The 12,873-nt window shown below is 34.6% G+C and overlaps 1 long non-coding RNA gene across 1 annotated transcript; it reads left to right on the top strand.

Annotated features, from left to right (window-relative positions):
* The first annotated feature begins 10,971 nt into the window (after window positions 1-10,971).
* LOC124887219 lies at window positions 10,972-12,402 on the top strand. Its single transcript, XR_007044537.1, has 2 exons — window positions 10,972-11,384; window positions 12,039-12,402. It is a non-coding gene; the product is annotated as an uncharacterized LOC124887219 (long non-coding RNA).
* The last annotated feature ends 471 nt before the right edge of the window (window positions 12,403-12,873 follow it).

Genomic DNA, 12,873 nt, shown 5'->3' with positions numbered 1-12,873 from the left:
AATTCCATCTCCCTAAACATATTACATTAATTCCACTTTTTAACTTTCTCTCTCCGAAAATACATATACATAGAATTTTCTTTCACTCTCACTGTTTCTCCCCTTAAGAAAGGCTAGAATCAAGGGTTGGTTTTCATGTTTGAAATCAACCGTGTTTGAGTCCAACTGCTAGTCAATGGTATTCAATTTCAACTTAATCTTCTTTTAACGTTCTTAATTTTTAAGATCTGAGGAATATTAAAATTTTTATTTTCATTATCTAGTCGAAATTTTTGAATTTTTGGAAAGAAGAAATTATTGCATGTTTTTATTAAGTAATTTTTTGGGTTTCTACTTTATCAAATCATAGTTTGAATATCTGCATTATCTTTTTTTCTTTTCAAAATTGTCTATTTCAAGTTCTAAATTAACAACTTAGTTAATGGATGATTCTCCTTCTTTTAGTTTAGGATTAACTCAAATACCAAAACAACAAATCCGTTAGTTGGGTTCGTTCCCGAAGTATTTGATTACGAGGAGCCTAACTTTATTGAAAACAGATAAAAAAATCATAACGACCCCATCAAGATGAAAAAGATTAACAAATATACAACTTTAAAGTCAAAAAAATAAATTGGAGAATCGTCAAGAAAATCCAAAAAAGATGATAATGGACAACCACGTTTACTAAAGATATTTCAGATTTTTCAATTTTGATTTTTTTGTTATGGGTTTATTGTGTTTTTGTAAGTAATTTGAGGTTTTAAAACTGTTAATTAATTGTCTGTGGTTGTTTGTTCTTATGGAGTTGTTGGGGGTTTTCATAAGTTTGAAGTTATCTTAGAAACTGGTTGTGCGAATACAAAATAACTCTTTGTATATATTCTGCATATACATATTTGTTGATGTGTTTGGTTGAAATATATTGATATTTGTAGTTCATATACATATGTGGTTACTGATGTATATATTAGTAAGTATGTATGTATTGTACACATACATTATTCATTACATGTTGTTGAACATATACATAACTTCAGTTTTGGATTTTATTGTGTAATGTGTGTTTGAGGCAATGGATATTACATATGTATATGTAAAACATATAAATAAGTTGCATATGTTATTAAACCTGTAATGAATTTCCTAGTTCATATACATCATATTTTTTATGTATATGTTTTCAGTTTTCTTATGTGTCTCAGGCTATGGACATTACCTATGTATTTGTCTAACATATACATCACTTACTATATGTTGTTAGATGTGTAATGAAATGTCTTATTTATATGCATTATTTTTTTTATGTATTGTCCATATACGAGCCTAGGTGTTAGATGTTGTTAGATGTGTATTGAAATGACTAGTTGTTATTTACAGTATATGTTTTGACCATATAGGCTTACATATGGTGTCTTTTTCATTTCCAATAGGGTATGAAATACAAGATACAACATTCCTTGCATTTTGATAGTTATTGCAACTGCGAATTTGGATTAGATATACCAACCCCCAGAAGTACTACCAAGACTCTATCCAAAAGAGTAAAAACATCTGGTTGGGACATGCCCTCAACCATGGCCAAAACCAATATCCAAAATAAAATAAAAATGTCCAAAGATGCCCATAATATGAAATGGAGCCTTCCGAAAGGATAGACGCTCACCACTTTAGTCCAAATGTTGATATCGAGGTTGAGTGCTAGACAGGAGGAGTAGAATGGTTGGTTCCTGCATAGCATGGGTATACAACCGCCAGTAGATAGGTTACTGAGCGACCGCTGGCATGAACTTAGGATAAGGATAAAATAATGCCATTTATAAAACCAAGTAAAACCATCCATAAAGCATACAACCATACACATATATATAAGTGTCGAAAAAGGAAATCCGTATTTAGCATGCATATAAAACCTTTACTTAGGTTGTGTAGCTTTGCCGTCCTAAAGCACCCACGGGTAATATGGGTTCATCTCTCCCTGCTGAAAGGCCCCAGTGTGTGTAGCCACATGACCAGGAAAATATCCCGTTGTGATGACTAGTACATCCCCCAATATGAGGTGTGACTTCATGCACATGGTCCATCAAGACCAATCTCATACCGGCAAATATGAGTTTCCAATTTTGTTTCCCTCGGGACCTCCGCCTTTCACAATTTAGCTACACTTCCCCCAATAATGACCAATTAAAATCATTTCCAAGCAATCCATTTACCATTTATTAACCGAGGACATTTAGTGGTGGTATCATCAAACCAACCATAGTTGCAAGTACTATCTGTAGGCAACCACATATAGGTAAGGGGACCTTAGGTGTCCTTCCAATTACCATGTTAAAACTACTTGGGGGAATCCTTAACCCACAAGCATACTCGTTTAGCCATTTATCTTTCCAAACCATTTAATCCATGCATAAATCCTTTACCAAGTTTAAAACAAGAAAAAGTTCCATTTAAAAGAATTCAATGCAATGAACATATCTTTATAAGTATTTTGTCAAATACATTAGGGGCATAATATATATCCAAAACCAATTCCAATTACTAACAACCATTCCCATATAATTCAATTATCCAAAACCACCATTAATGCATAGAAAAGCATAATTAAAACCATGGGAAACCATAACCAACCATATATAAACAAAACCCCCAAATTATATTTTAAATCCAAAAGCATTCAACAATAAAATCATGAAAACCAATAGTAAAATCATACCTTTAGTTGGAACTAAAAATAAGGAAAGTGAACATGCCTTATACAAAAGAATTGATGGAAAGAAATCACCAAAGCAAGCTCCAAATTAGTCCTCGAGATGAAACCCTAGCTTTCTTGCCCTAGAAGATCTTAAGAGAATTATGATGTGTTTAGGAATAGTTTCTAAGTGTTAAAGAGTAAAAAAATAGGGGAATACTCTTCCAAGTAGGTTAGAAGTCGTCGGGTCTTATTAGGGTAAATAGGGAAATTCCCAGAATAACCCTACTTAAGTTGCACAAAATCCCGTCACAGGGAGATGATTGACCCATAAGAGTCGTATCCTTTCAATACGAGTGGTACCCACTTTTCATATACTACCCCAACCCTTGGACCCAATATTTTCAAGTATAAGACTCATCCAACCAATTCGTATCCAATGCATATAATCCGTACCTCCCATCCGTATCCCTGGCAGAATAGAATACCAAGAGGATTTAACACTATCCCCTATACGAGTACAAGATATGACTCGTACTTAACCATACGACTCTTATCCCTTAAGTCGTATCCATTCCAATAACCCATCATTCCACCAACCAACACTGGTTAACATACAACTGGACCATACCACTCGTACCCCAATATATGACTCGTACCCATGAGTTGTATTGGGTCTGGAGAACAGTTCCAGGAAAAATTCCAAGGCCAAAAACCAAGATATAACACTACACCAGAAATTTTTTCTTTCCTCTCAACCAAACTATCATATTTTGCACCATAAATTCTCTAAGCTTGATCATCAAGCACATGCAACATATGTTTTTGAAGGATGGAAAGGGACATGCTCTTCCTTTTAGTTTTTGATTGACTCAGATTTTTGAGGAATTCTAAGTCCTAGTTCAGGTTTGATTTTTCAAACAACAAAGGATGTTCTTGAATAGATCAATCATGTTGCTCTACCTATTTCAATAAGGAGGTCTAACACTTCTTTGCAAAAAGAAAAACTGAGAAATGCTTTATCTGAGAAAACTTCTAAACTAGAAGTTGCACAAAGCATTCATGAAGTGGAAAAGGAGGTCCTTCATACTAGGATAATCATTTTGGAGGTTGAAATTTATCTAGAAATGGCTAAAAATGTTGAAGTCATTCATCAATTGACATAATTGATATCACTTGTTCCACCTTTCTCATCTGCTCCTCACTATGTGTATCCTCAGCTATTTCCCACTTTTATACCGCTTTCTTTTTTATTAATGCTCGGTTATTTTGCTTTGTTCAGTACTAGCTTAGGTTTAATGTGGAACATATTCTAGTAGATTAATAGAATGGTTATCATTGCTCAATTGACCCATGTTCTTTCTCTCTTTATTACATTACTATGTTGGCTAGAGTCTTTATCTGATTATTTTGGTGATAGCCCAGTGGCCATGAATAGCATAACTAATCACTTTGGATAGTATATTATTGCATTGAAGTGGTTTTTCAATGATGCCAAAAGGGGGAAGAAATAAGTTGTATAGTGTTTATAACTCATTGACTAACCTGTTTCATTCTAGTATTTCATACTTCAGTGCCTATAGGTAAAGATGTTTGAATGCACAAATAGAAGAGGTTTGTCATCATAAAAAATATGGAACTTGTTGCGTACTATGTAGTTTTAATGATTGACAACATGATATTAAACATGTCAGTCAAGCTGGTTTACAAATGCATTGTCTCATGTAGTTGAACTTATAGCAAAATCATCGATGATTAAAGACAAGGGTTCAAGAATCAAGGACCAGATAAGTGGTTTTTTCTAATAAACTAAAGGAAATAAATATGTGCTAATTTGAAGACTTAGAGTTTGACTACAACAATAAGAAGGAAAGAGTTGGAATTGAAGAATGAGTCTCACTTGAAGTATAACTCTAAGTAATGAGAGTTTTGATTAAGGGGAAGTTTGAAATAAAGAGTGACTTTTTGGAGAGTTGTGCTTAAAAAGAAGACGTATCATTTAGAGTAACTTGCGCACTTACAGAGAGATAAAAGGCTAAACACAATCAAATTGAGAAAGTTAATAATTAAGAGAATTCTGACTGAAGATTCAAGTTCTTCTAGTACAAAGAAACAAATTGATGAGCCTATTTAACAGATTAAGCTTTATAGTTCATGAGTCAGTTTAATTGTACTATTCTTATTGAGTTGTAAGTTATTGATTTCCTATATTGGTTACTTAGGAAAAATACTAAGATGAGTTAACTTCAACTTGGGAAAACTCAAAGTGGGTTCAACAGTCAAGGGTAATTATTGATTTATAGGAATTAGACTTTATAATTCCTAGTTATTGAGGTATAGGAATTAGAGTTTATAATTTCTAGTTTTTGAGTTATAGGAATTAGAGTTTATAATTCATAGGTTACAAGAGTTTTGTAATCAGTCGTTCTTGAGGCTCAGAGTTATTTAGTGAAGTTAAGGTTAAATCCTTTAGAGGTACATGTCGTAGTTTTTACACCTTCTGAGTCGGGTGTTTTCCATGTAAAAACAATTCTGTTCCCTACTTATTGTCTTTACTACTTTCACTGGAACACGCTAGGCAACCCGTTCCATCCATAGCAACAACTAGACTAAAATAAGCTAATCAGTAGGGCACGTACTCTAACATTACTCCATGTATTTGTTGTCATCATATACAATCAAAATTCACAAGAGCACATTAAGTAGCCGTGATAATCTACCAACGTCCAAGCCAAACAAAGTTCTTATCCTAGAGAATACAAGATATCACTCATCCTAGAGAAGCTACCACCTTTGTGGAAATCTTCAAAAACTGCTTGAAGCATAAACACAAGGAAATGACTGTTGAAGATCTTATTATCCAACTGTGTATTAAAGAGGATAATAAGGCTGCTGAGAGAAGGTCAAAAGGGAATCTAGAATTAATGGAGCACATGTTGTAGAAGATGATCAAAATAATTCTAAGAAAAGGAAGAATTGAACAAGAAAGAAATCAACCCAAGAAGAAATTCAAGGGAAAATGCTTCAATTGTGGAAAGATTGGCCACAAATCCATGGATTGTCGTGCCCTAAAGAAAGGAAAGAAAAAGGATCAAGCAAATATGATTGAATCCAACAAAGGATGCGATGATTTGTGTGCTATATTCTCAGAATGCAACTTGGTGGGAAATCTTCACAAATAGTGGATGGATTCTAGTGCAACCCGCCATGTTTGTGCCAACAAAGAATTATTTTCATCATTTTCTTCATCTCAAGTAGAAGAAATGATCTACATGGCTAACTCCTCTACTGCTAAGGTGGAAGGAATAGGGAAAGTGTGCTTGAAAATGACTTCGGGCAAGGTCTTGACACTTAACAATGTCTTGTATGTTCCAGAATTACATAGGAACTTAATTTATGTTTCACTTCTAGACAAGAACGGATTCAAATGTGTAACCATTTCTGGAAAAATTATAATTAGCAAAGGAAAAATGTATGTAGGAAAAGGCTATCTCACCAGGACCTTTATAAGATGAATGTAATGACTGTTGAAATAAATAAAAGTTCAAATTCTTCTTATTTACTTGAGTCTTATGATTTATGGCATGAACGATTAGGCCATATTAATTATAAAATGTTACGAAAACTGATTAACTTAGAAGTTTTGCCAAACTTTGAATGAAATAAATCAAAGTGTCAAACGTGTGTGGAATCGAAGTATGCAAAACATCCTTATAAGTCCGTTGAAAGGAATTTCAATCCCTTAGACTTAATACACCTTGACATTTGTGATATGAAGTCAACACCATCACATGATGGGAAAAACTATTTCATAACTTTTATTGATGATTGTACTAGATACTATTATGTCTACTTGCTAAATAGTAAGGATGAAGCAATAGATGCATTTAGGCAATATAAAACTGAAGTTGAAAATCAGTTAGACAAAAAGATTCAAATGATAAGAAGTGATAAGAGCGGAGAATATGAATCTCCCTTCAGGCAATTATGTGTAGAGAATGGAATCATCCATCAAACTACGACCCCATATTCACCTCAATCTAACGGAATTGCGAAAATAAAAAACAAACTTTGAAGGAAATGATGAATACCTTGCTATAAGTTCCGGTTTACCGTAAAACTTATGGGGGGGGGGGGGGCTAACAATCAATTTTATACTCAACAGAGTTTCTCATAGTATGACACAATCAATTCCTTATGAAAAATGGAAAGGAAGGAAACCCAACTTGAAATATTTTAAAGTGTGGGGGTGTCTAGTAAAGGTCCATTCCTATTCCTAAAAAGGTTAAGATAAGACCTAAGACGGTGGACTGTATGTTTATAGGATATGCTAAAAGTAGTGAAGAATGTCAATTTTTGGTTCATAAATCCAAACATCTGGATATTAATGAAAATAAAGTAATTGGATCAGACAATGATGAATTCTTTGAAAATATTTACCTGTATAAAATTAGACATGAACAGTCTAGTAGAGGATCTAAATGACCTCGAGATGAACAATGTACATAATGAAGAAAATCCAAGATGTAGTATACGTCAAAGAATGTCTACTTCATTTGGATCGGATTTTATAACATTTCTTTTGGAAAATAAGCCTCAAACATTTAAGGAAGAGATGACATCTTTGGATTCATCCTTTTTGAAAGAGGCAGTCAATAGTGACATTGATTCAATCTTTAGCAACCATATATAGGAATTGGTTGATGTTCCTCCCGAAAATAAATCTTTAGGTTCTAAATGGATCTTCAAATGGAAGATAAAAGTGGATGGCACTATTGACAAATACAAGGCAAGACTTGTAGTAAAAGGCTTCAAACAAAAAGAAGGCCTTAATTACTTTGATACATACTCGCCAGTAACAAGAATAATATCAATTTGAATGTTAATTGCCTTAGCAGTGGTATATGATCTTCAAACCCATCAAAAGGATGTGAAAACTGCTTTCCTAAATTGAGAATTAGAGGAAGAAATATACATGGAACAGCCTAAGGGTTTTGTGGTTCCAGAGAAGGAGACTAAGGTGTATAGACTTATTAAGTCATTGTATGGACTAAAGCAAGAACCTAAACAATGGCATGCAAAGTTTGACCAAACCATGTTGGCAAACGGGTTCAAGATAAATGAATGTGATAAATGTGTTTACATTAAAGACACTCTAAATCACCAAGTCATTGTTTGTTTATATGTGGATGATATGGTGATCATCAGCAGAGACATTTCTGACCTAAATGCAACCAAACAAATGCTCGAGAACAAGTTTGATATGAAAGACCTTGGAGTTCCAGATGTGATCTTAGGTATAAGAATCCATCGAACTCCACAAGGGTTAGCATTGTCACAGTCTCACTATATCCAAAAAGTACTTGACAAGTTCAAGTATATGGAATTTGGTATTGCCAAGACTTTATTGGATGTGAACTTTGCACTTCGAAAGAATGAAGGTGAAAGTGACTGACAATTGGAGTACACAAGAGTATTGGGATGTTTAATGTATATAATGAACTGTAAACGACCAGACATAGCATGTGCTATTAGTAAATTAAGCCGGTACACGAGTAATCCTAACAAAACTCATTGGATGACAATGAAAAGAGTTTTAGGGTATCTTAAATACACTCAAGATTATGCTTTGCATTATGATAAATATCCTGCGGTACTTGAAGGATATAGTGATGCAAATTGGATCACCAGATCGAACGAAGTAAAATCCACAAGTGGATATGTATTTACTATCGGCGGAGGAGCAGCCTCTTGGAAATCATCCAAACAGACTTGTATTGCTCGCTCTACAATAAAATCTGAATTTATCGCATTGGATAAAGCCGGTGAAGAAGCAGAATGACTCCGTAATTTCTTAGAAGATATCTTTTATTGGCCCAAGCTAGTGGCACCAGTATGTATACACTGTGATAGCCAAGCGGCTATAGGTACGGTAGGGAGCATGATATATGATGGAGATATAATATCGTTAGGGAACTTCTCTCTAGTAGAATTATCACTGTTGACTATGTAAAGTCAAAGGATAATATGTCAGATCCACTTACAAAAGGCCTAGCTAGAGAAGGAGTGGAAAGGACATCCAAGAAAATGGGTTTAAGGCCTAGGAAAAATCAGCATGGTAGTAACTCTACCTAGCAGACTGGAGATCCCAAGAGCTAGGTTCAAGGAGATCAAACAAAGTTGTGTCTGATGGGTTCAACATTGTCAATTACCTAACCAATTCTCATGATGCAGCCAATGTATAGTAAACAAGGATAAGACTTCAGGTGAAAAGTCTTTAAATGATTATTTAAATTTGGCAGATTTGACCAAATAGTTTAATCTATAGGACTGAACGTTTAGAAATCACTTATGTGAGGGTGAAGTGGAAGCTGCTTCAAGGAGAATGTTAGTAAAGGCCTATTTTCTAAGTTCTCATGAAACCGGGACGTGTTCATGGCTGAAAAGAATAAAACCATGAGAACCATAAACGTTAAAAGGATGGTTGTGTGACATGTATTGTCTAGGTGTACATTAAAGCTCAACGGTTCAAAGATATCAAATCTACCGATTAACTGAGTGCATCCGATGCATGTTCACCATGGAAAGTTCAAAGGAAAACCCACTTATCCAGATGCAATCAGTCTTGCTTGATGATTACATACTTGTCCGTAAAAATTTTACGAAAAATAGCTATTCCCCATTCATGTGGGGGATTGTTAGTTTCATACTATATGAAAGAAGTGTGAATGGAAAAATGGAGAATAAAATAGTGGAGGAAAGGAGACACTAAAATGGAAAGTGTACTTCCAAATTAGAAAGTTTACTCTTTCCCCCACATTGGTGGAAGAAGAGAACTTAAAAGTTTTTATAATCAAGAACACTTACTCCACTTGATAAGTGAGGCAAAAAATAAGAGATGCCTTGCGCCGTTGTCGTCGCTCGCTCGGCTCAGCTTCGGCATCAGATTTGGATTTTTCAAATGATCAATCAATGAGATCTATCTTTTTGGAAAAACTTTATTTGACGAAATCTGATCAATTACAAAAATGCAAAATTTTTTTTATGTGTTTAATACTCCATTTATATGCATGCAGTAACAGTAATAGATGCAATGTTCAAACTGAACTAACGCTTCATAAAAGTTGCACTGTTTCAAACTAATGCTACAGAAGGATGCAATTATTCAACGAAATGACACACTGATTCACTAAATGGCATGCTTGTTCGGACCAGACACACTTTTTGGACGAATGGACATGAATTTTCAGAAAAGGTTACACCTTTTGAATGAACCATTGCCACTTTTCAGAAGAGGCATCTTGTGGCTATATAAACCTGCTTTCATCCACAGGTTTTGGTACAGAAATTTCAGAATACAAACACTCTTCTTGCCTTAAAAATATTCTGTGTGATCACTCAAAACGTTCAGTGAGTTCGAAGATATTCCATTTGTTTGAGGTACCGCTACAATTGGTTTGTTTGACCATTTTATCCTGGGAGGAAAATTCCGCAACCTCAGGTACTGTGAGGGGAATTATTTCCTTAAGGAAAGTCTGTGAATTCGGGCAACTTGGCCATTTCTGTTTCATCTTGATTTCTGAAAATAAAATACACTTCTAAGAAAGATCACTTTGATCTTGTGTTGAGGATATTTTTTTTTTTTTACTTCATTGAGTTCTTGTTTTAAACTTGAACTAGTTGAAGCTGTTGTTCTACATCTACAGATTCTACGTACCCGTAGAAGGAAATAACATTGTCAAAGCACCATTTTAAACCAAAAGGTATTGCAGTTGTCTCAGCCATGTTGTTAGAACTCTTTCCCATTCTTTTAGAGCAAGCCGTTATTTGGTCATCCTTATGATCCCGAACTACTCCACCTGCTCCAATAGAGACCTTTCCGAGTCTTTGTTGTAAGGTTTGTAGAGTCATCTATTCTTGATCCAATTTAAGCATTTTAAAACATCAACAGTAGTCCGCTAGGTATCTCGACAAGCACGGCATTACTATTGGTTCCTAGCTCAATCTCAAGGCATTACCCAGAACGTCGTGACAACAATTGGTTCACCCTTTGCTAAATAGGTTGAAAATGCCGCAAATCTGCACGCCGAGCATCCCTAGCTGCTGCTGTACAAAATATATAATTTTTGTCAGAATTTTCCCGAGCAGCTTCCTTACGTAGCTGGCCACCTGAAGTACCATTTTCACCATTATGCAGTTCTGAATCAGTATACAGTTCCTTCAATTTATATTTATGTGCTATTTCTTGAGCTTTCAGTAACAACTGTGATATCCAATCGTCAGAAATAACACATCTCAAATTTAATGTTCCTTTACCACAGCCTCCCATATCTGCGAGTGGGCAAGGAATGTCACCATTTTCCTTGGGTTTCCATTTAGTGGAATGAACGTAGGACGATAGTATAGCTAATTGGGGATACTATTAATTTACGTAAGTGAAATAGAAGTTCCTTTGCTCTAGGATCTGCTTGGCAGCACATATACACAAATGCACATTCATTTATTAGTTTTACAATAATAATAATAAGAAGTCCGTTGCCTAGAGAATTGATGCAATTAAAGCTCAAAGGTCATATGTGGTCATTTAGAATATGGGTTTTTGGAGGAAGCAAATAGAAAGGGGATTCCTCTGTTTCTCCAGCAGCCATAGCCGCTATAGAAGTTTTGAATATTCTGGGAACTTGAAGGACTAAATGGAATTTAAAGCGTTGAGGTAAGTTAAGACTTGTCTTTACCAAAATTCTCTTCTCAAGAAAATCATACTCACAAGATGTTTGGTGAAATGTTCTTCTATGATAATATGGGTATAATTGGAGCAAGTAAGCTCACAGTATCCTTGATTATGTTATAAGATTATGAAAAATAAATGTTCTTTTAAGCTTTCAAATTCATGTCACAAACTCATAGTTATTGAAGAAATAATATATGCTTGAAGTTTTCTTATACTTGCTCTAAAACTTATAAAGATTCGAATATTACGCTTTGAAGTGAAGAATTCTATGATGTGCTTTAAGTGTAATAACTATGTTAAATCTAAAAACTTGAGGATTTGATTCAACTTTAAAAAATTGTAACCGTACAAAGGGTTACAAGCAGCCTTACAAAGGGTTGTTAGCATTATCACAGTGAGACACAAAAGATATGGGAACCGAATAAAGGGTTACGAGCAGTCGTACAAATCCCCAGCTAGGCATAATTAAGAAAATTTCAGTCCACTTCAACTATTCAAAATCTAGATAAGGATATGTACTTGAGTAAGAGGTGATTTCTCTAATTTAATAGTATTTACCTATGTTTTTATGAATTGTTTCCTTTTAGAGTTCATTTTATTATGTACATGTTTATTTAAACCTCATTCTAATTTCAGTGAGGAGATTGTTGAGACTTATTGGGTATCCTTGGAGATACATAGCCCGTTTGGGCCTACTATGTCATGTGGTAGGTGTTGAGTGTGCAGGTGGCAAAACTTGTGGCTAGAGGAATATCTTTTTGGCTCAGCTGATAGGCTCCGTTGATTTCATTCCATCGGTAGTTGCTCCATTCTGGATACTAATTATGTTCTGTCACATTGTTATTACTATTGAGGAATGCCCCGTTTACTATTTATTCAATTTCAACTTTATAGAGACAGTCTTATAATTTGAGTTATGTATTCACATCATGCATATATTGTACAATGATAAGAAAGTTCATAAACACTTTTATATAGATTTTCAGAATGTTTACTTGAACATGAGAATATTATATTTCCTTTTCAAGGAATTGCATTGAGTCACATATTTTTATTTGAATAAGAATACATTAGAAAATCAATATGATCAGCTCGGCCAAGTAATTGGGTCGTGACATTTTGAGACGAAGAGAGTAGTTGTAGTCTAAGGTAAATGTGAATGCTCACCAATAAATCCGTTCATCCTTCTCACATTCTGCTTTGTGTATATTAAACTCTTAGTCTGGAAATGCTGCTAAAGAAAGAAAAATCGCACTCAATGAAACAATCTTTTTCTTGAAGAACTACAGCTGCAAAACTCACAGCCTTCTTAATTGTATATCAACAGCAACAAATTACCCAGTGTATTCCCACAAAGTCTGGTCTGAGGAGGATATATGTCCATAGTCCATAGTACTATATCGGATGAGGTAGAGAGGTTGTTTTTGATAGACCCTCGGCTCAAGACACAAGACAGTAAAAAGGCATAGTA

This window comes from Capsicum annuum, chromosome 9, assembly GCF_002878395.1.
Source record: "Capsicum annuum cultivar UCD-10X-F1 chromosome 9, UCD10Xv1.1, whole genome shotgun sequence".
In the NCBI taxonomy this organism is placed as follows: Eukaryota; Viridiplantae; Streptophyta; class Magnoliopsida; order Solanales; family Solanaceae; genus Capsicum; species Capsicum annuum.
Note: the sequence above shows the minus strand (reverse complement) of the source record. Positions and strands in the feature narration are given on the sequence as shown.